This window comes from Urocitellus parryii, chromosome 7 (assembly GCF_045843805.1).
Source record: "Urocitellus parryii isolate mUroPar1 chromosome 7, mUroPar1.hap1, whole genome shotgun sequence".
In the NCBI taxonomy this organism is placed as follows: domain Eukaryota; kingdom Metazoa; phylum Chordata; class Mammalia; order Rodentia; family Sciuridae; genus Urocitellus; species Urocitellus parryii.
The window spans coordinates 15,376,768-15,398,956 of NC_135537.1; the positions used below are offsets into that span (position 1 = coordinate 15,376,768).

At 40.0% G+C, this 22,189-nt stretch overlaps 1 protein-coding gene across 4 annotated transcripts in view; it reads right to left on the reverse strand.

Annotated features, from left to right (window-relative positions):
• The window catches only part of Nsmce2 (NSE2 SUMO ligase component of SMC5/6 complex), a 223,133-nt gene that overhangs the window by 66,889 nt on the left and 134,055 nt on the right, over positions 1–22,189 (reverse strand). The gene's annotated exons all lie outside the window — the stretch shown is intronic.

Here is a 22,189-nt window from a genome sequence, read left to right on the forward strand (position 1 = left end):
TTATTGTTCCAAATAAGCAGCTTGCACACAGAACAATAAAGCTGTTTAATGAAAGAACATAATAGGCTTAGCAGATGTTGCAATCACAGAACATTTTAGGTAAATGGTTTTAAAAGGATACTTCCATCAGTCCAGAAACACTCTAAAAAATCAAATTTAGTTGCTGAATTTGTAGAGGCTCTCTTTGAGGGAGAATTGGGCCTATTTCTCTCTAGTCAGGACATAAGACTACAAATGAAGTCACTTCCACCAAAACTGGGGAAGGTGGTGGTGGGGGGTAACTCTAAACTAGCTTGCATTCATGTTCCTGCTTGTGTTAATAAGCAAAAATCATCCTCATTATTTGTTTATTGATAGCTTTGGTGTGCTAACATTTAACCAGTAACCACTAGATGAGGACAGAAAGATGCTTCTCTGCCCCTGAGGAACTTATATTTCAAAAGGAAAACAAAAATGACAACAAAAACATGCTCACTGTTATATGGTTCAAGTCATTTCCCATTGATTTACAGAGAGGGCAGATGAATGACAGTGCTGGGTTTACTAAGTCATTCCTCTGCTAAGAAAGAAAGAATGAGAACAATGTCACCTTCATAAGGACAAATAATTTTTAAGGCGATGAAAGACAGGACTTCACCACAAAGGGAAAAAAAAGTGTTACATTTTTTAAATGTCATTTAACAAGCAAGCTATCTACCGGGAAGACAGGCAGCTATGGAGAGCAGCCAATGTTTTACACTTGTATGCGTATTTCCTAATAACAAGGTTGGATAATACACTAGATGATTTTAATAAACTCTAAGCTATGATTTAAATCTGAATAGTAATTCAATTCCTTAGAGCAGTCTTCCCATCTGAGTGCATTCTCCATTTATAACCAGTAAACGGCCAGACCCTAACACTTACCTTGCATCTAATGAAAATATAAGAAGGCTGGACAGATGTTTATTGACTTGATTCTCATTATCACTCTTAAAAACACAATGTTTGATTCATAACATAGCCTGCTATACATCTGTTTTTGAGAGAAGTCTAAGTACAGTTCTTATCATTTTTAAATAATGAGCATTAACGAAGCTAATTTTCTAACAGTGGCATAGAAAATGTTAATGTCCATGATGCCACAATCAACCAGTTGCCATATACATGGGGGAAAACCCCTGTCTAGATATATCTCAGGGCTCCATCTGTGCTAACTGCCTCAGGCACAGCCACGGCTCAGCTCCCAGGTGCATTAAACCACATCTATCAAAATATTTACCCCTAAAATAGCTTTGTAATAAGAGTGGAATGTCCTTTTTGATGATTTCCTTTGAAAAATACATATGTATTTAACTGGCAACTCTTAACTTTTGGAGATGGCAGATCACATAGATCCACTTATTAAATAAAACAAATAAACAACTCCATGGTGGTGATAGCTGATGTATTAGGATGATTATAAAACATGCTAGTTTTAATACAGTTTACATTTTCACATTCGACTATGGTTGTAACCTCTGGAAGGAAGTTAATGCCTCAATTCCAGCTGTACCCTGGTTCTCTTTATGTGCTGAGTCTGCATAGGATGATAGGTAGAGAGACTAGGAGTGACCCTTTAGTAGCAATGTCACACCAACACTGTGTACAGTTGGTGAAAGCTGGCAAGGTCTACAGCAGTTTTTGAACCAGTAAAAGTGAATTTCAGCACTGGGGGCTGTAATTTCTATTGTGGAGTGAAAATCAAAACAACATTCAAAGAAAGATCCTCCTGGACTAAGCAAAAGTTTTTGCAAAATCTACCCAACTTTAAACCTTCAACACTCATAGCTGAGGAAATACCTCTAGCATTCTGTCAACATGGTTGCTGCATAATCAGCTCCTAAAACAATGGCTCGGCACTTTGAGTCACAGAGTGTGAAGGGCAAGTGGAAAGGTCAGTTCCGGCTTGCCTTCCCAAGAGCGCCAGCCTGCGCTGTCCCGCTGTTCCAGGACCTGGCAAGGGCTCACATATTCTGCCCTCAGGACTTCTGTGCCTCCCCTGACTCCCCATCCTCTGAAAGAACCAGACAGAGTGGCAAGTTAACCAGAGAGGAGGCCGGATGGAATAATCGATTGCCCAGGAGCCCCTTACTGGTGGTACCACTTGGGAGCCCCCGAAAATGTGCCATAACTCTGCAGGAATGTGGCACTTATTCCATACAAGCTGTAAGAACTCCCTTAAATCCCCTCTTTTTATATGTAAAATAAAAAAAACAACAAGATAAAATATCCATGCCCCTTCCTTTCCACAACAATAAAGACCACCATCATTTAAATACAATCTGTTAAAATCTAGTTTGTATTTCTTGAGCCATGTGCATGTCATTGTGGGCCCAGAAGATCTTTTTAAGATCCCAAGTATGTGTTTTTAGAGCCTTCTCCACTGACAGCATATCCAACATTAAAAATTATATTCAAAAGTCAATTAAAAGTAATTTTCTGGCCAAAACATTTTTGAAAGCATTTCTGCATTTTTGTTTTTTAAAATTACTTGGCTGCTGATTATTTAATTTATAGTTTGCTATGATTTCTCAGCAATCATTGCTAAATTTAACATTTAAAGAAGATGACAAAATATTTGGTTTTATATTTGTGCAAACACACATTTGATCCTGTACTTTTTTGTTTTCAGAGCCAAAAATTTCTTTTTCAAGATCTACAACATTTTTGAGGTCCTTGAAAAGTAGGATAGCACTTAGTCATGGTGCCTAGTGCCTAATGAATATCTCAGCTTGTCTGTAGGAGCTGGGGCAGCAACTTCAACAGACAGGGTGGCTGCTCATACAACAAACCCTTTTGTGTTAAGTCTGACAGGGACACAAAAATGAAGCCCCACCCCAAGCCCCCAAAAAGCATTTGTAACCTAGTCAACAAGAAAGAGGATATGGGGGTAGAAGAAGAGTGTGGAAATTGCCAGGAGCATCTCAAGCACCATTGAAGCATGAGCAGGGAGTTATTACCAGGGCCATCAAACTCGCAACTGGGGCCACGGTGGGGGCACCCACACTGTCATCTGTATAAATGGAGTCAGACATGCAGCTGTGTAGTCGAATGGTCAAGGCTGGAATAGAAGGTAAGAGGCTTTTCCAGAAGAGAAGGCACTTAGTAAGTCTGTTCTTCTACATAAGCAGTGGCCCCTCTGAGTTTCCGCTTGCTTATCTGTGCTGGGGATATTGCTACTGTGTGCACAGTACAGTGCCTGTGTCATACCAGCCCCCTTTCCCTTTGTCCCTCCTTCCTTCTTTATTCATGACACGAAGGTTTTATTTTTATTTGGCAGTGTGAGGGATTAAACAGGACCTCATGCATGCTAGGCAAGCACCCTACCATGGAGCCACAGTCCTTTCCTTCATTCAAATATTCACAGAGCTTCTATCATGTCAGGTACCCTACCAGGCCCTGTTTGTGCCATAAGGGACAATACTCACACAAGTCTGCCTTTATGAAGTTTATATCAAAATGAGTCTATATATTATTAATTATTCTACCATCAGTGACAGAGGAAGTGGGCCAATGACAAAAGCAAAGTAAAAGGCACATCCAGAAAATATCAGTCATTTAGCTCATCAGGAGCAGGGAAGCGAGGTTTTAGGGGGTGAGAAACACATAGGAAGACCAATACAGAAGAGTCACTCAGTAACAGCATGTTGGAGGGAGATGGGAGCAAACAGGCTTTTTGTACCATCTCAGTTCTGCTCACAGGAAAGGGCTTTCTGGAAGCTGCACTGATAACCAACTCATGACTGACAGATTTGGCCTAGGGTGTCCCAACAGCTGGGGGTGATGTACAAGTGGTAGATTGGGCATTCTTTGTCTCAATGAAACTGAGTAGCATGTCTTGGTAAAAAACCACTTTTGGAAGAACCTGAATTTCTGTCAGAGACCTAGAGCACTAGAGCAGGACAAATACCCAGAGGGGAGATAGACTTCTGGCTGACTGATGGCATAGCAGGAGGCCAGGAGATTAAAGGAATATAGGTGCTGGTGACTGCTCCAACAAATTGGCTAAGCATGGAATTTAGGCTGGGCTTAATCACCAAAACAAGAAGCTGACTTGGAGGCAGAGTCCTGGGTGGGAAATCCAGGTCTTCCAATTATTAGCTTGTTAGGGTCACTTAATCTTTTTGAACCTCAGTTTCTCATGATAAAACATCTAGATCTCAGTATTTATCTCACGGGGTTGCAGGAATGACTAATACACACTATGTGGTACCTAAAGCACATTTGGTAGCCCAATAAATAGTACTTCCTTTCCTCCTTTCCTGAAGTGACTGGAGATCACACACAAAACACTCAACAGTTCCAGTGAAAAGGAATACAAACTTTGAGGAGTTGGGAATGTGAAGATCCAGTGGGGCTGGGCCAGGAGGGACCACACTGGTTTGCCAGGCTGGGCCCTGGGCCTGGTCTTGTTAGATACCAAGGGAGGACACAGGAAGAATGGGCAGTGGGGTTCCTGTGGGGAGTTCTGAGCCCACCAGGCAGGAGCATTTTAACTAAAGGTTGTAATGTATGATGATAAGCATGGCCAAGAATTAGGTAAAAGGACATGTGAAGGCAAGATGATAGGGACAAGGAGCAGGGAGAAGTTCACAGAAGCTACAACGAGAGGTGCAGTGCGTGGAAAGACATCAAATGTTTTTCCCAAGGAACCAGAGGAAGATGCTACTCTAGAAAGAAGAAAGTGTGTGTGGAAGGAAGGGGGATATAAAGAGTTTTAAGAGCACTGACACCAACACAGATGTCAAATAGAATAGAAGCAGCAATGGAGAAGATGGCAGAAACAAGGACAAGTCAAGTGCTAGGGCCACCTTTCTTGAGGTTGGCCTGAAAAATTTCAAGACCAAGCAAGAATAAATAGGCTCTTATCATTAAAATTCTACTAGTGCCCAGTTAGGCGAATAAACAGATGTGAAACTGGAAATCTTAGGGCTCAAATGTAAAAAAACCTTCCCCAACTTAAAACTAGTAGGTAACAGTGTTAATCTAGATAAGAGCTTGACTCAAAACTCATAAAGTAATTAGTTTTAAATGCTTGTATTGTGTTTTTTAAAAAATCACTGAATTCACAGGAATTAAAGTGAAATTAATATGAGGAATATTCACTGAATTTTTTTTTTAATATATTGGGGATTGAACACAGGGGTGCCATATCCCAAGCCCTTTTATTTTGAGCCAGGGTCTCGCTAAGTTGCTTAGGGCCTTGCTAAATTGCTGAGGCTGGCTTTGAACTTGGGATCCCCTGGCCTCAGCCTACCAAGTCACTGGGATTACAGGTGTGAGCCACCATGCCTGGTTATTTACTCGATTTTTAAAAATCCTGTTTCAGTAACATACTTTGGAACCCTCTCACTTTTAATAAGTAAGGGAAAACAATCTTTTTTCTATTTCATTCACATTACTTTTCTATCTTGGAATCTTGAAGCTTTCTTTTGTGCTTAGGGTCTCCAATCTGCCAGAAAGGGATAAGATTCACTTCTATATGGGGAGTGATGTTGGAGGGCAGAACACCCAAGAGGTCCTTGTCTCAAGAGAAAATCTTTTGAGAAAGACCACTGTGGTGAACTGTCTGTGATATATTCTACCTTGCAAAAGAGAGGTACCAAGCACTGCATAAAGAACAGGCAGAAGAGGCACCTGGGGTAGGAGGCTTGGAAAAGCCCAGGCAACTACTAGCTGCAAGTCCCATTAGGAGATAAGCAGATCACTGAGAAATGACCACATCCACGTGATCTTAGGACTCCGACACAAATAATATAGCAATTCAATCTTACAGGATAGAAACTAAGCCCCGAGAAGGATACTAGCTGATCCCAATCTGCAATCTGATCCAACAGGGCCACAATTTAGATACTGGTCTCAAAAACAAAACAAAACAAAACAAAACAAAAAAACCTGGTTTCCAACTTGTCTGTTCATTTCTTAGTCTATTCTGCTAAACCAAGAGAAATTCAGAAGATAATCCAAAGAATCATGATCTCCCTGTAGTATAAATAGAGACTTAAATAAAGAACAGTTACAACCTCAAATATGGCCATAAACTGTAAGTTGGAAAGGTAGTTTTAAAGTACACATTCCAATTCTTTGAACTAAAATCAAATTTAGGACACTGTAGGAAGACAGTTCAAACAAAAGCTAATTTTGTTTAATGAACTAACCAGGAAGGCATTGTGAAAGTATTGTGCAACTAAATGCTTAGCTAATTACTGTGAGATCAAATAACTGTTACCATAGTTACCGCACACTGTTTTCCATAATAACTTTTATCACTTCAATAAATCTTTGTGACGCAACAAATATAAAAAGTTTACTGTAACATTACTATAATGTTTTGGAAGGTACACACTGATGGTCGATCTACTGAAATTACCTTCCCATATTTGTCAGTGAACAAGGGGTGGTAACCAGTATCTGGTTGACTCAAGATCCAAATGTTTCACTGGTTTCTCTACTGGGCTGTAATACCTCAACAGTTGAATTTACCTGGTCCTGTCATTCAACAGAAAAGTCAAGGGCCCTCTCAATATTACACTTGTCTCTGAATAAGAATAAACTTAACTGCAACCATTTAGGAAGCAGTAACATGCTGGGCAGTTGACAGACATCAAGATCTAATCCTTCCCACTGTCACCCAGCTCCCTCCTGGGAGGGATTTAGCCCAGGTCTAACTCCAAGTCAGTTCTCTATCCATGATACTACATAGGAAAATATGCATATTTCAAAGAGGCAATTTCTATAATTGTTTTAGTGGTGCTGTATAAAGTGTTAAAGTCACTCTAGAATATCATAGATGAGTCTGTGAGACAATGACTGACTGGTCTGATAGTTGAAATGATGTCACAATTTCACTGGAAAATGAACAATCTTTCCCTGGATTACAAGAGCTGAGACCTAGTTATATTACCACCCCTCCCTGCCACATGCAGGGTTTAGTCATTTGGTCACCTTATTCCTTTCCTAGATCTTGCTTACCCATTTTTAGATCTCAATGCTGAGATTTTTTAATAAGTGAAACAGCAAGGACAGTATAAGAAGTTAACACTGACAATAAACTGTAAGTTTGGTAAGATAAAGAAAACTCAGATTCGAAATTCAGTTTTGTGAATGTTGATGCTGCACAGCCCCAGGCAAGTCACTGAGCGTTCCTGGGTTTTCCCATCTGAAAATCGGGTAATAATTCCCACCTGCTAACTCCCTTGGACTTTATGTAGATCAATGCTGAGTTCTTTGAAGATATAAAGCACTAAGAAAAATAATCATCATCAAGATGAAACATAAAATGCATGATTATGGAGTTATTAAAAAGCAGTCCTGAAAAGGGTATCCCAGTGTAATAACACAGGCATGCACACCCCAGAACTGGGAAGTAGAAACCCAAGGAGCTCCAACCAAAGAAACTTGATTCATACCTATTCAGCACTGTTTCAGAGGTCTCGGTTCTAAGAGGCCAAAGGCCATTTCATTGTTGGTTTCAAAGGTGAACAGCTAGTATTCTTGTCAGGGACTGAATCAGCCTTTGATGACTCAGGTACTGTAATCTTTCACGTTAGGGATGGCTGCAGGCTGACATCAGTTACAGGTACCCCTACTGCCTCTATATCTGAGTTGAGACTTAGCCTTGACTCTACCCTCCTATTCCCTTTCAACAACTGCATCTACTCAACTTATTACCACTATCTTCCAAATGTCTTCCAAATTCTATTCCTTCCATCAGTTCAATTCCTCCTCTTTTCACCTGTACCATACCTAAACCCAGATCTTACTCACCAAATCTCCATGACAGCCTCACAATTGCTCTCCCTGCCTCCAATGTTCCCTGCTTCTTCAATCTGTTTTTTGCCCCGGCCAAAACAGAATAAATAGCAATCATAACTTGTTTCTGTTTAAAACAATTCCCACCCAGGACAGGCCTCTGCCTCAGGATAAAATTCAGATTCTTCAGCAAATTGTATTTATCTCCAGTATACTATGTCCTGGACATTTTCTTCAACTTCATTTTTTACCCCACTTTATATTCCAGTTACTCTTTCTTCCTAAAGCACCCTGCACTTTCCACTAGTACACTCAACATGCTAGTGAAATTCTTGTTACTTATGAGGATGCTAGACTTAGAGAACCCCCAAGAATGGTGACTGGCCTCCAGGCCGGCATAAAGTACATATGTACTCAATAAACATTAAATGAATAAATAAAGGCTTCTGGAGGACGAGTTAACCAGTTATGTTAACCTACTTTGTTACACTCTCAGCTTGTTAAGGGCTCTTGAACAATTAACTTTACTGATGTGTTTATTTACAGATGATGATGACTGATTCAGGATGTCTTGTTATTGAGACTCAAGTGAACTAAGTTATCCTTTATAATACAGACCTAAATGATTCAAGCTTGCCTTTTAAGTTTTTGGGCTTAATCAGATTCCATGAACTACTGCCAAGAAGCAAACACAGTATAAGAGTCTTAATGGTTTTGTAGAAAGCTATGATCATTCAATGTCTATATCTATCTAAACCCTTGCTATAAAAACATCTCTTTATCAAAGTCATGACAGGCACAGGAAATGCATCAGTCAAAACGGTAAGTGTAACACAGAGGAGCACCATTTCCAACTGGCATGATTCTGTATGCTCCATAGATTTAAAAAAGTACTTCCTTGTTCTGGAATACTATGGACACACAAAACCAAATTAGTCATACAGGAACCAGCTTCTCTTTCTCAAAGAGTCCAAAATACCTTAATCCATTTAGAATAATGAACAAAGGCAGCTATGCATGAGAAACTTAAATTTTGAGGAAATAAAAATGAATATGAAACACAAAAATATATTAAAATAAGTTACAATTTCTAAATATTTTCCAATTAAAAAAGAAGTCTTTGAAGTTGATAAAACATGAGAGATTTGAATGTCTCCTTGACTTCCAGGAAAAACACCCTCTATCATGTTAACTTCAGATAAAGTTCATGCAATGGTCATCTGACACAAACTTTTCTTATTTTAACTTCCTACCTTGTGATACTTTTTCTCCTCATCTTGGATATCGATTTTCATTTTCTGAGCTCAAACCACTCCTGAGATTACTCCTGGCTTTTGCTCTGCAGGCTCTGGTGCTGCAGGCCACACAGTTCTTCCTGCAAATCTCCCCACTTGGCTCTTGCACTACCTCCATTTCCCCCATATCAGACCATTCCTCCAGTGATGTTCCTGCCTCTTCCTAGCCAATGGATGTGTGCACACCTCTGTCCCCTCTGTTGTTCGTGCTAAAACTTCAACATTAAATCTGGATATGTGATTTTGAGATAATTCATTTTTAGCTTTTATCTTTCTCCCAGATTCCAGGCCTGCATCTCTAACAACCTAAGGGATATTTTAAGGGCTTATCACATCACTGCTTAAAAGAAAATATGTGTAATTTAATATACCATCCCTTTGCCTCTACTTTCTAAATAGTTCTTTCTACAGTTTTGTGAAAGAAGTGACCCTTCCTTCCTTCCTTCATTCCTCCCTCCCTCCCTCCCTCCCTTTCTTCCTCCCTCCCTCTGTCCCTTCCTTTTTAAACCTCTTTTTCCTCCCAACAGTCAGTAGAAGTCCCAATGACACATGCCAATTTCCTCTGCCATATCTCACAGCAGAGGAAACTGGCATTTCTTTCCTTTCCAATTTCATTAACCAAATGATGATTTGCTCAAACAAAAAACAAAAACAAAAACAAACAAAAAAACACACTGTTTTAATATAAAGAAAGCATCATCTGTGTCTCCAGTTTTTTCTCTTTCACGATGTCACTAAATTAAATTTTTTGAAATAGGAGTTTAATTAGACTAGCCCCCACCTCAGAGTCTTCTGTAGCTCAACATAAGATGCAGCACTAAGTTCCTAGCCTAGCATTTGGTCCAGACCCTCTAATCTCACTTCTCACAATTTCTCTTAAAAACACCATAGAAAAGCCTGTATGCATTTTTGCTTCAATACAATAAAGCCATAAGGAGAATATAAACTTGGGAAAGGACTGTGTTCTGCTCCTGTGTCTGATCTTCAAGACAAATATTCACAATGCCTTTACTCATGAATCTTGAGTTTTTATCTGATATTCTTAGGGACACAGTAACTCTAACATCCCTTCCTAATCCTTAAGAGACACTGGAGTATAATTCTAAGGTCTAAGTTCCTTTGCCTTCAACTTCCTTTAACTCTACTAAGATTTAATTGCAAAGAAAAACAAAAATTTACTACTGTTCTTATATTTCACCTTCAAATTCTAACTCCAAATTTCTGTTCTTTTTTCTATTTATCTCAGTAAGTATACTAGACCTGAAATTCTCATGGATGCTTGAAAGGTATTTAGAAAAAGGCCAAGTGTTAGGAAAATGATCAGGTGAAGAGAGCTTTCAGTTCAATCCAAATATGAAGGCAGGACCAACAGATTCACACTTTAGCAAACAAATTTTAACAAGAAAAGACAATTTATACCTCCCTGTGGTCTGATGAACCTCCTCCCACAAAAGGTGAATAAGGTCAGTGTTTGTTTGTCTTGTATCATGGACTATTTTTATTCTTCAAGAAATTTCAATGAGGAGCAAAGCATGCTTAATTCATAATTGCTATTCTATAATCTGGAGTGTTTAATAAAAGACTGCCCCTCCCCTCAGCCCATGCAAAGTTAGCTATATTACTTTATTTTTTTAAAATTAATTAATTTATTTTAATTAGTTATATATGACAGAATGCATTTTGATTAATTGTACACAATTGCAGCATAACTTTACATTTCTATGGTTGTATACGATATAGCATCATACCATATGTACAGTCATCTCGTTCTACCATCTTTTCTGCCCCCATGCACTTCCCTCCCCACCCTCCCCTTTGCCCAGTCAAAGTTCCTCCATTTTCCCTGCCACCCTACCCCCTTTATGGATCAGCATCAAGTTATAGGAGAGAATATTCAGCCTTTGTTTTTTGGGGATAGGCTTACTTCACTTAGCATGATATTCTCCAACTCTATCCATTTATCTGCAAATGCCATAATTTTATTCTCTTTTAATGTTGAGTAATATTCCATTGTGTATATATACCACGGTTTCATTATCCATTCATCTATTGAAGGGCATCTAGGTTGTAGCCATAGTTTAGCTATTGTGAACTGAGCTGCTACTGAACATTGATGTGGCTGTGTTACTACAGAATGCTGATTTTTAAGACCTTTGGGTATAGACCGAGGAGTGGGATAGCTGGATCAAATGGTGGTTCCAATCAAGAATTAATAAATGGCATGGACTCAAACTAAAAAGCTTCTTCTCAGCAAAAGAAACAGTCAATGAGGTAAACAGAGAGCCTACATTTTGGGAGCAAATTTTTGCCACACAGAATAGATAGAACACTAATCTCTAGGATACATAAAGAACTCAAAACAACTTAACACCTAAAAACAATCAACTCAATCAATAAATGGGCTAAGGAGCTGAACAGACACTTCTCAGAAGAAGATATACATTTGATCAACAAATATATGAAAAAATGTTCAACATCTCTAGTAATCAGAGAAATGAAAATCAAAACTACTCTAATATTTCATCTCATGCCAGTCAGAACAGCAGTTTTCAAGAATACAGACACCAATAAATGTTGGCGAGGACACGGGGTAAAAGGCACACTTGCTGGTGGGACTGCAAATTGGTGCAACCAACCTGGAAAGCAGTATGGGGATTCCTTAGAAAACTTGACCCTATATTACTTTATTTTTATTTTAGGTCACTGAATGTAGCTCTAGCAAAAGCAGCTGTCTGTAGTATGCTCTTGATAGAAACTTCATCCAGAAATGCTTACAAACTACATGACTTAAAACAACAAAAGGTGCCTGATACAAATTACAGAAAAAAATACACAGAAAGGTCAAGAGGGAGCACTAAAGACATTCTAAAATAATGGGGCTTATAAGCCTAAGAAATTGAAAACAACAATAAAAGACCAACAAATTTCAGAAAGAGAATTAGGCATGTAAGTGGTATGATAAGGAGAGTACCTGATTTGGAGTCAGAATGCCTTTGTTCAAATGCAGGTTTGCTGCTTACAGGGCATATGTGACACTCACACTAATGGGGGCTGGCGCTATGGTGAGGTGGGAAGCACTGGCCTTGGGGGCAAAATTTAAGAGTATGCAAATAAACAACCTCAACTAACCAAGATGAGTAATAATTGAATGCAATAATTTAAAAGTCGAAACTAATGCAAAAATTCATGATGAACAACATAAAATTTGAAATAAAGTCAGGTTCTGACCTTGCACTGCATGATCTGCCTAACTTGCCTCACCTTAACCCTGGTCCTGTCAGATCCTGTATGAATTTTCACTTTTAAAAATATTGCATAAAATATTGTTTACTCTGATCATAGAGTTTTTGGCACCCCCTTAAATTCTGAGCCTGAGGGGAGTGCCTCACCCTAATTCCAACCCTATTGAGGGCCTGAGATTTCTCATTTGTACAAATAGCAACAATGAAAACAAAGAAATGCCACATTCACAGGGCAGCTGTGAAGACCAAATGAGAGCAGCATGTGTCAAGGTACTAAAAGAGGTGAGTACATTTTTTACTATTCTTATTATTTTTAATAATGAGACTGAATGATGGCATAATAAAACTCCCATAAAATAACTAGCAAGTCGTCCTACTTTTCTCCCCTATTATGTGTCAATTTTATTCTTGGCTTTTCAGTCTCTTATACAGCCCTGAAGCAGCTTCAAGAACACAGTGCCTTATCCTGGAACCTGCTGCCATGGACCAGTGCTGCTCTGAGTGACTGCCAGGTCGGGACCCCACATTGGATGTGTGCGATACCTACTCTACCCACCTTTTGGATTATTATGTTTTGAAAGGAACACGAGTGGACCAGAAAATTAAAAAATGAAACGAAGTGCTAAGATTAAAAAGAAGACTTCAAAGAAATTTCCTATTTGTGACAGGCACTTTGGGGTATGCCTCAGACTTCTGGGAGCGAGGTCTTCTACTGCTTTTAGTGCTTGCTCCAGGTTGAGATGGGGAGTCCTGATCTTGGGGCATTTGTCACAACTCTGGTTATACTTATCTACATTTATGTGACAAATATTCAGAGTGCAGGTACCAAGCATGGGAACTCAGGAGATGAGTAGTAGGCAGCCCTGTCCTCGAGAAGCCACTCACTGGAATATCAGAATACTGAGAGAACTCTACATGGTAGACTGAGGTTTTTATTCATCCAAGGCAGACACCAGGTACTGAAGAGACAGGACAGAGCAAAAGGCAAAAATATCTATTCTCTAGAGCTGATATTTGACTGAATTTACTCTAGGGCAGATGGGAATTTTTTTTAAGCTTTATTCTAGAACACAAGCATGGAGAGTTAGAATGCAGCAGCCAATTAAACATGAAGCCAGATGTAATTTTCATTCTCCTCCTAAGAAGATGTGTTCCATGATCCAGAGGGTATAATTGGGCGCATTCCATGTCCAACAGAGGTCCCTGTAATCGCAACAGAGGTCCCTGTAATCGCTACAGAGGGAAATGGACATCTCAGCCTAGATCCTCAAGAAACTGCCATTAAGGTCCTGGTTTACATTTGGTCACTTTGAATTTTCAAATCCAGGTCTAGGCTTCTTGAAGACAGATGCCATCCTGCACCTTACCCTCTCTGCTCCTTTGTCTGAGTACATAATCATCACCCATTGATTTAATGCAGTGTATGGACTGGATAATATTTCCTAAATAAGTTTTGCTCGCTATACTTATCACTCTCCTGCCACCTCATTTTAAAGTCCCCACCCACCAATGGGACATGAGGGATAGTTCTACATGTGGAGCAAACAGCAAGGCTAACCATCTGGAATATGCAGATCTGGTTCAAGGGAAAAATAAAAGGGTGCTCATCCTTAACGGTTTTCACAGAGGCAACGAATGGCCAAAATCACTGCTACAGTTAAAGATTACCTTGCCTTTATACAATGGCTGATACTTTCCAGGGCTCTTTCAAAACCATTATTTCATCAAAGCTATGTAAACAGGGCCAGCAAGACAATTTCAGAGGAAACTGACATGGAATGAGTCTCACCTAAAGTCACAGCTTACCTGTTAGTTGGGGTGGAGGGGCTAGACTCCACTGTGATGCTCACCCCACTGCATCAGATTGACTGCTGAAAGCATTGAGACCAGGTTTCAAAGACCCTGGCACAGAAATGGTGCATGTAAGCTCTATGCTATTGATAACTGTTACCCAGTGTCTAGAACAATATTTGGCAAATGATTGCATGAGTGGCAAGACTAAGAGACAGTGTGACTCATACGCTTTAGCCGTACAGACAGGAGCTTTTATAAAATTATATGAAATTGATTTCACCAATATTTGTCAAAGCTTCTAAACTGATTTTTCACTTCCTTATCTCACTAGCTTTAAATCAAAGTAGATGCTTTCCCCTGACCTATTTCAAAGCTAATCTTTAAAATCCCTTGGTAATGAAATCTGAAGGATTAAATATTTGTTCTGTATAAATGTATGATGGTTTAGGACAAGAAAAATTTCAAAGTGTAAAAATACTGATTAAATTTACAGAATTCAATATAATAACCAAAAAGTCTTTTGAATCTCCAAAGAGAGAATTCAGTTGCCAATATTTTGAAAGCTACTTAAGTCATAAACCCAATTACCTGAAAATAGTATCACAGAGCACAGAAGCCAAATTAAAAAAGTAAAAAAACCCAGATGCTTCAGTGAATAGTAAAGGCTTTATGATAATGGATCTAGACTAAATTTGAACCCCTAACTTCAGTTTTCTGACAGAAAACAAGCACTTCAGCATATCCAGACTTCTGAGTTTGACCTCCTTTCCATTCTCCTCCTACATTTAACAAAGCTAAAGTTTAGCCAGCAGAGAAGAGCTCTGAACAGCACCCAGCACAACAGTGATTATCAAAAATGCTACACAATGGGGGCTGGGATTGAGGCTCAGTGGCGGCACACTTGCCTGGCATGTGTGAGGCACGAGGTTCGATTCTTAGCACCACATATAAATAAGTAAGTAAATAAATAAATAAAGTTCTATTAACAGCTAAAAGTAAACAAAGAAATAAAGGTTTTTTTTTTAATGCTACACAATGAACTTTGGACAATTATGCAAAAAAGGTATAGGCAATGATTCTGTAATGACACTGGACTACTTTGGGGCAGTGGAGTCAGCACTGATTTCTCTCCCTTTCTTCATTGAAAGGTTTCTTTGTCAGAGCCATTGAACACTTTCCTCTTATGCTTCATTCAACACATTCATTCAATGGTATAATGCAATCATGCTGTGCTTTAAAATATCTCTGCTGTAGGAAATACTTAGAATCAAAAAATTAAAATTATGATAGGAGAGGAGGAGACTCATTTGATCCAAACTCTCATTTTATGGAGAAATTTCAGGCCTGGAGAGGGAAAGTGAATTAACCCTGGTTCAAGACTCAGTACTTGTAACTGAGGAAGCCCAAATGACTAGAATCTAGATCCAGTGGGAAAGCAAACACCATCCACAGACTTAGAGCCATATTTAGCCCCAATGGATCAAAGTAGCCTGTTCCACATTGTAACTACCCATTAGCTAAAGTGCTGTCTTGGTAGCAAGCTGCTGCTCTGATGATTTCATCCTTAATTTTATCTTCTTTTTTTTTATTGGTTGTTCAAAACATTACAAAGCTCTTGACATATCATATTTCATACATTAGATTCAAGTGGGTTATGAACTCCCATTTTTACCCCAAATACAGATTGCAGAATCACATCAGTTACACATCCACATTTTTACATAATGCCATATTAGTAACTGTTGTATTCTGCTACCTTTCCTATCCTCTACCTTCCCCCCTCCCCTCCCCTCCCATCTTCTCTCTCTACCCCATCTACTGTAATTCATTTCTCTCCTTGTTTATTTTCCCATTCCCCTCACAACCTCTTATATGTAATTTTGTATAACAATGAGGGTCTCCTTCCATTTCCATGCAATTTCCCTTTTGTCTCCCTTTCCTTCCCACCTCATGTCTCTGTTTAATGTTAATCTTTTTCTCCTGCTCTTTCTCCCTGCTCTATTCTTAGTTGCTCTCATTATATCAAAGAAGACATTTGGCATTTGTTTTTTAGGGATTGGCTAGCTTCACTTCGCATAATCTGCTCTAGTGCCATCCATTTCCCTGCAAATTCCACGAATTTATCATTTTTTAGTGCTGCGTAATACTCCATGGTGTATAAATGCCACATTTTTTAAAATCCATTCATCTATTGAAGGACATCTGGGTTGGTTCCACAGTCTAGCTATTGTGAATTGTGCTGCTATGAACATCGATGTGGCAGTATCCCTGTAGTGCGCTCTTTTAAGGTCTTCAGGGAATAGTCCGAGAAGGGCAATAGCTGGGTCAAATGGTGGTTCCATTCCCAGCTTTCCCAGGAATCTCCATACTGCTTTCCAAATTGGCTGCACCAATTTGCAGTCCCACCAGCAATGTACAAGAGTACCCTTTTCCCCACATCCTCGCCAGCTCTTGTTGTTTTTTGACTTCAGAATGGTTGCCAATCTTACTGGAGTGAGATGGTATCTCGGGGTGGTTTTGATTTGCATTTCTCTGACTGCTAGAGATGGTGAGCATTTTTTCATGTACTTGTTGATTGATTGTATGTCCTCCTCTGAGAAGTGTCTGTTCAGGTCCTTGGCCCATTTGTTGATTGGGTTATTTGTTATCTTATTGTCTAATTTTTTGAGTTCTTTGTATACTCTGGATATTAGGGCTCTATCTGAAGTGTGAGGAGTAAAAATTTGTTCCCATGATGTAGGCTCCCTATTTACCTCTCTTATTGTTTCTCTTGCTGAGATAAAAACTTTTTAGTTTAAGTAAGTCCCATTTGTTGATTCTTGTTATTAACTCTTGTGCTATGGGTGTCCTATTAAGGAATTTGGAGCCCGACCCCACAATATGTAGATCGGAGCCAAGTTTTTCTTCTATCAGACGCAGAGTCTCTGATTTGATATCAAGCTCCTTGATCCATTTTGAGTTAACTTTTGTGCATGGCGAGAGAAAGGGATTCAGATTCATTTTGTTGCATATGGATTTCCAGTTTTCCCAACACCGTTTGTTGAAGATGCTATCCTTCCTCCATTGCATGCTTTTAGCCCCTTTATCAAATATAAGATAATTGTAACTTTGTGGATTAGTCTCTGTGTCCTCTATTCTATACCATTGGTCCACCCGCCTGTTTTGGTACCAGTACCATGCTGTTTTTGTTACTATTGCTCTGTAATAGTTTGAAATCTGGTATCGCTATACCGCCTGATTCACATTTCCTGCTTAGAATTGCTTTTGCTATTCTGAGTCTTTTATTTTTCCATATGAATTTCATGATAGCTTTATCTATTTCTACAAGAAATGCCATTGGGATTTTGATTGGCATTGCATTAAACCTACAGAGAACTTTTGGTAATATCGCCATTTTGATGATGTTAGTTCTGCCTATCCATGAACAGGGTATATTTTTCCATCTTCTAAGATCTTCTTCTACTTCTCTTTTTAGGGTTCTGTAGTTTTCATTGTATAAATCTTTCAGGTTCCATTCTAGAGAACACATTTCATGTTGGAGTAATGCCACTGACTTAGCCTACGGAATTAGACTCTCCCAGGTAAAGTCACATTCAAGGCCACTCCTTTCTACTACCCTCTGACTCATCACAGAGATATCGCCTCCCAGGTTTCCTGATCCGAAACTCAAGTCCAAAAGTAGAGTGGTAGGATGCATTCCAGCTCTGCTTTGACACTGACTTTGGAAACTTTCTAGAACATTTTTTTAAATTTAAGTGCAATATTTTTTGACCATCTTTTGTAGCCTATGCTATATAACACCTTTAAAAACTAAAAACTAGATATTATTCCAGTTTATTTAAAAATTTATTTATTATTTATTTTAAAACTGTAATAATAAAGTTTTTAAAGACTGACAGGTACTGTGTTAACTTTATTTACTGAATCTTAACAACCATCCCCCCAAATGGGATAATTACTATCTCATGTCAAAGGTACGTAAAACAAGGCTAAGTTCATTCTCATTTTATTTTTCCTAGTTTATAGTGAAGGACCGTGAGGTTTGAAGAAGCTTGTCCACAGTCTGTCTAATAAAGCTACTTATCGAGTTGCCAGGAAGTGGCAGTGCTAAACAGGACTGAAACCCATATCTAGTTTATTCCAAAGTTCACTATGGTGCACACTGTGAGGCACCACCCACATGCTCTTGAATGAGGCTGAAGGGAGTGCTGCTGGCAGAAATCCCTCTGCTCCTAGTCCCCTGTGTGGACACCATGTACAAGCATCTACCAGCTGGTCGGTAGGGCACAGAGGACTAGTGTCATTTCCTGGATGCAGACTAGCTTTTAAGGGTCATCTGTCTTCAGAATTCCCTGTAGAATAGGCTAAAGCTACATTACCACAGCTCATGTTCTCCCTGTGCCCAATCCTGCTTTCTTCCCTTCCCTTTCCTTCCACAGATTCCAAGAACACTCCCCAATAAACTTCTGTAGGGTAACCTCCACCTCACAGTTGGGTTCCCAGAAAACCCCACCTGTGATATCTCCATTCTTTCCACTCTGCCAGGCTGTGGCCTCAGGTGTTTCATCCCCGACAGAAGAGGCTAGAATACATGAGCTCAACTCATTTCCAACTCCAAAACTGCAGTGTGGCATTAAGAAATTGGAGTCAGAAGATTTGATTCTTATTTGTATCTTATTCATTTACTAGCTGCATGAACTTAACCCTGAGACGCATGCTTTCTGGTCTGCAAACAGAATAACACTACCTGCCCTATCTTTCCCTCAAAAGTATTGAAAGCATCAATTTATAAAGTTCAAAGCCCATATAAACACAAGCTATTATTTTTATGATGATTACTGTAAATTTGTAGAAGCTGTAATAATATGAGGCCAGCATGGAAGGTCCTGTTGTTCCACAATTTTAGGGAAGACCCAATCAAGTACCCCAGTGCAAACCCATGAGCAGCCCAGAAGAAGCCCACCACTGACAGGCACAGGGCTGTCATATCCTCTTTACAAAGCTCCATGAAGAGGACAGAAACTGCCAGAGGACCTCTGAAGAGCTGTATTAACACAATTCTTACGCTAAAGAAACTCCAGGCAATCTTCCCAACCTAGTCTTTCCTAGATGAGAAGTCTCTTCCTTACCCTCTTCCTCTTTTCTGCGTTTGTTCACCTGTGGTTTTTCTCATTCTTGACTCCTCTCTAGATCTCTTCATTGTTTTCTAGAGCTCTTACTCATTATTTAAAAACAAAGAAAACAAGCTGCTCTCCAGTTTTACACAGAGTGCCCATCTTCTTGCCTTAAATAAAACTTCATTCTTGTCCAGACTCTCCTTCCTTCCCTGTGGGGGCTATCCATCCTGTCTTCCAAACTTAGTCCAATGGGGCCAGGAAAGGGGAAAAGTGAGCTGAAGGTTAGGATATCTCTTGGACACAAGCATGTCTCAGATGGTTATGAGTACCCAAATGGGGGCTCCAACACCAACCAGGCCTTCTGGGTTCCTGTAGACCCTTCTTGCCTATTAGGCCCTTGTTTCCCCTTCTTTGAAAGGTTATTCTAAAACTGGTCATTCTCTTAGTGGACAAGTCTGTCTCTTATTTCACAGGAAAAAATCAAGTGCACGCTATGATCTTCAATTTCCACCCTGCTCATAAATTTTATAACTACATTTGTAACTACCCTTACTGTATTCCTTTAAGCTTGAAAGACAGCCCTTGACCCTCTGCCCTTCTCATTCCAGTTAGACATTACTTCATGGGTCAAACTTCATTCTTCTGTTTTTAATCTCTTCCCTTTAAATGGCATGAGCTCCTTGGATCAAAAAAGTACATACCCATTTTCCATCTCCCCCAAACAATCACTGAGCTGCTTTTTTGTCCCTTGTCTCTTTCACTGTGCCTGCTTCCCTGCTTCCATTCATGTATCTATTGACATCTGCTTTGCCCAGCCAGGCTGGCAGCATCTAAATGACCTCTCTCAATTGTCCATATTTGACACAGGAGCTCACCTCTCCTCAAAGCTCTTGCCTGAGATAGCTCCTCTTTGGTATTCCTTCAACTTTTCAGATCATCATTCCATCTTTCTTTAGGTTCCCTTCCCTTTAGCCATGTTTTAAATGTCAGGGTACTCCCAGAATTTCATCCTCGGGCCTCTTCTTCTCATTGAACATTCTTCTCCTGAGTGAGCTTGTCCATTAATATTTTCAACTACCACCTTTGTGACCTTGATTGCCAAATCTTTATTTTTTGCAGTTTAAATTTCCTTTGATTTCTGACTTATGTTTCCAATTGCCTCACTACCTACACAATACAGACTGCTCAAAGCTAACATGTATGTCACTGCTGAACTCGCCGGCTTTGTCACCCATCATACTCCTTCTCAAATTCTCCCTCTCTGCTGTGGTGGCATTGGCCACCAGTGGCCACCTTCAATGGCCTTCGATGGCTACTTAATTGCTGTTTTTGCTTCTAGCCTTAATACCTTTGAATCCAACTTCCTGTCAATGAGGATCTGCCTAAAACAAACCTGATTAGATTGTTCTAGTGCTATATATAACATAACAATAAAAAATGCCAAACTGTCTATACAGCATGCCTTCTCCTGGCATGTGAGGCCTCCATGGTGCAACTCTACCACGCGGCCTGCGCAGTGGTTTCATTAATGAGGTTCTAGGCATAAAGTTAGTTAGAAGAGATCGAAATAAAAACACAAGACTCAGTTACCTTATTTCTATTGCTAGGTCCGAGACGGCTCCCCTCTCTGGTTTGCTCCTCTAAACTGCCCAGCAGGACAGCAGGGATTACTCAGGGCTAGCAGGAGAGAGAGAGCGAGCACGCCGGGGACTAGCCTTTTATTAGGGAACAAGAGATTCAGGGGAGAATTCCATCCAATGAAGGTTGAGGGGGGGCTGCACTCCAAGGTCAGGGTCAGTGATTGATTGGGTCCCCGGGGTCAGTGGTCAGGCACACCCCCACACAGATGGGCTCTCTCATCAGGAAAGGGCCGGGAAAAACTTCGACTTTTGCCAAAGTGCCTCAGACCCTTAACGGGAGGCACCCGATCACGTGTGAGAATGGCTCCCCACATGAAACTTTCATCAATCCCTCTGGCTACATCCTCCCCAGGCTTCCTGCTCCAGCAACACCTGAGTGTTCATGGGCTCCTCAGGCATAAGAGGCCGCTTCCTACCTTTCTATTTCTGGCTACACAGTTGTTCCCTCAGCCCAGAACACTTCCCCTGACACACCTGATTAACCTTTAGTCATTTAAAACTCAGTTGGGCTGTCACCTCATGAAGGAAGTCTTCCTTGATAACAAAGAAAGGATTAGGTGTCTCTCGGTGTTCACGTGATATGCAGTACATAGCACTGTCACTGTAATTCTACACTGCTTCAAAATTGTTTGTGTCTACCTCCCTGTTCCTACCAATAAATCACTCCTAAACTCTATGGCTCAATGGTTCAATTATTTTATTCATGAGTCTGCAATCTGATTCTGAGATGGCTCATTCTCACTCTGACATGTTGGTGCTCATTGCAGGTTCCTCTCTGCCCAGGTGTTTCCATAGAGCAGTCTAGGTACCATGGCTGCTGGGTCCCAGAGGATAGGAAGTAGAAGCTGCTAGTGTCTTAAGGCTTGGGCCCCAAAACTGATACATCGTCTCACTTCTGCTCTGTGCTACTGGCAGGCTATAGGGAAGAACCCAGGGGAGGAGGCAGAGCCTCATCTTTTGATGGAAGGAATATTAAAAAAAAGTGGGGGCCATGTTTTCAAACTACCACAATCCTCTATGAGACTGCGAGCTCTTTTAGGTTCAGCTGCAAGCATGGTCTGCTGAATGAACAGATTCATTCCTGAATCAAACTGCATTCAAAAAACTTCACGGTCTCAGTCACTTGGACCAAGGAGGCTCATTCCAGACAGCTCAGCCACATCAATTAGCGAGAGGATTTAAGACTCAAAGGAAATTAGGCTTACAGTCTCGAGGCATTTTAGAAATGGGAGGAATTTATGAGCTAATCAAATTACAGTCCTTCGTTTTACCAAGAGAAACTGAGGTACATAAACAAAAGAATATAGCAAAGATCATGGGGATCAGTT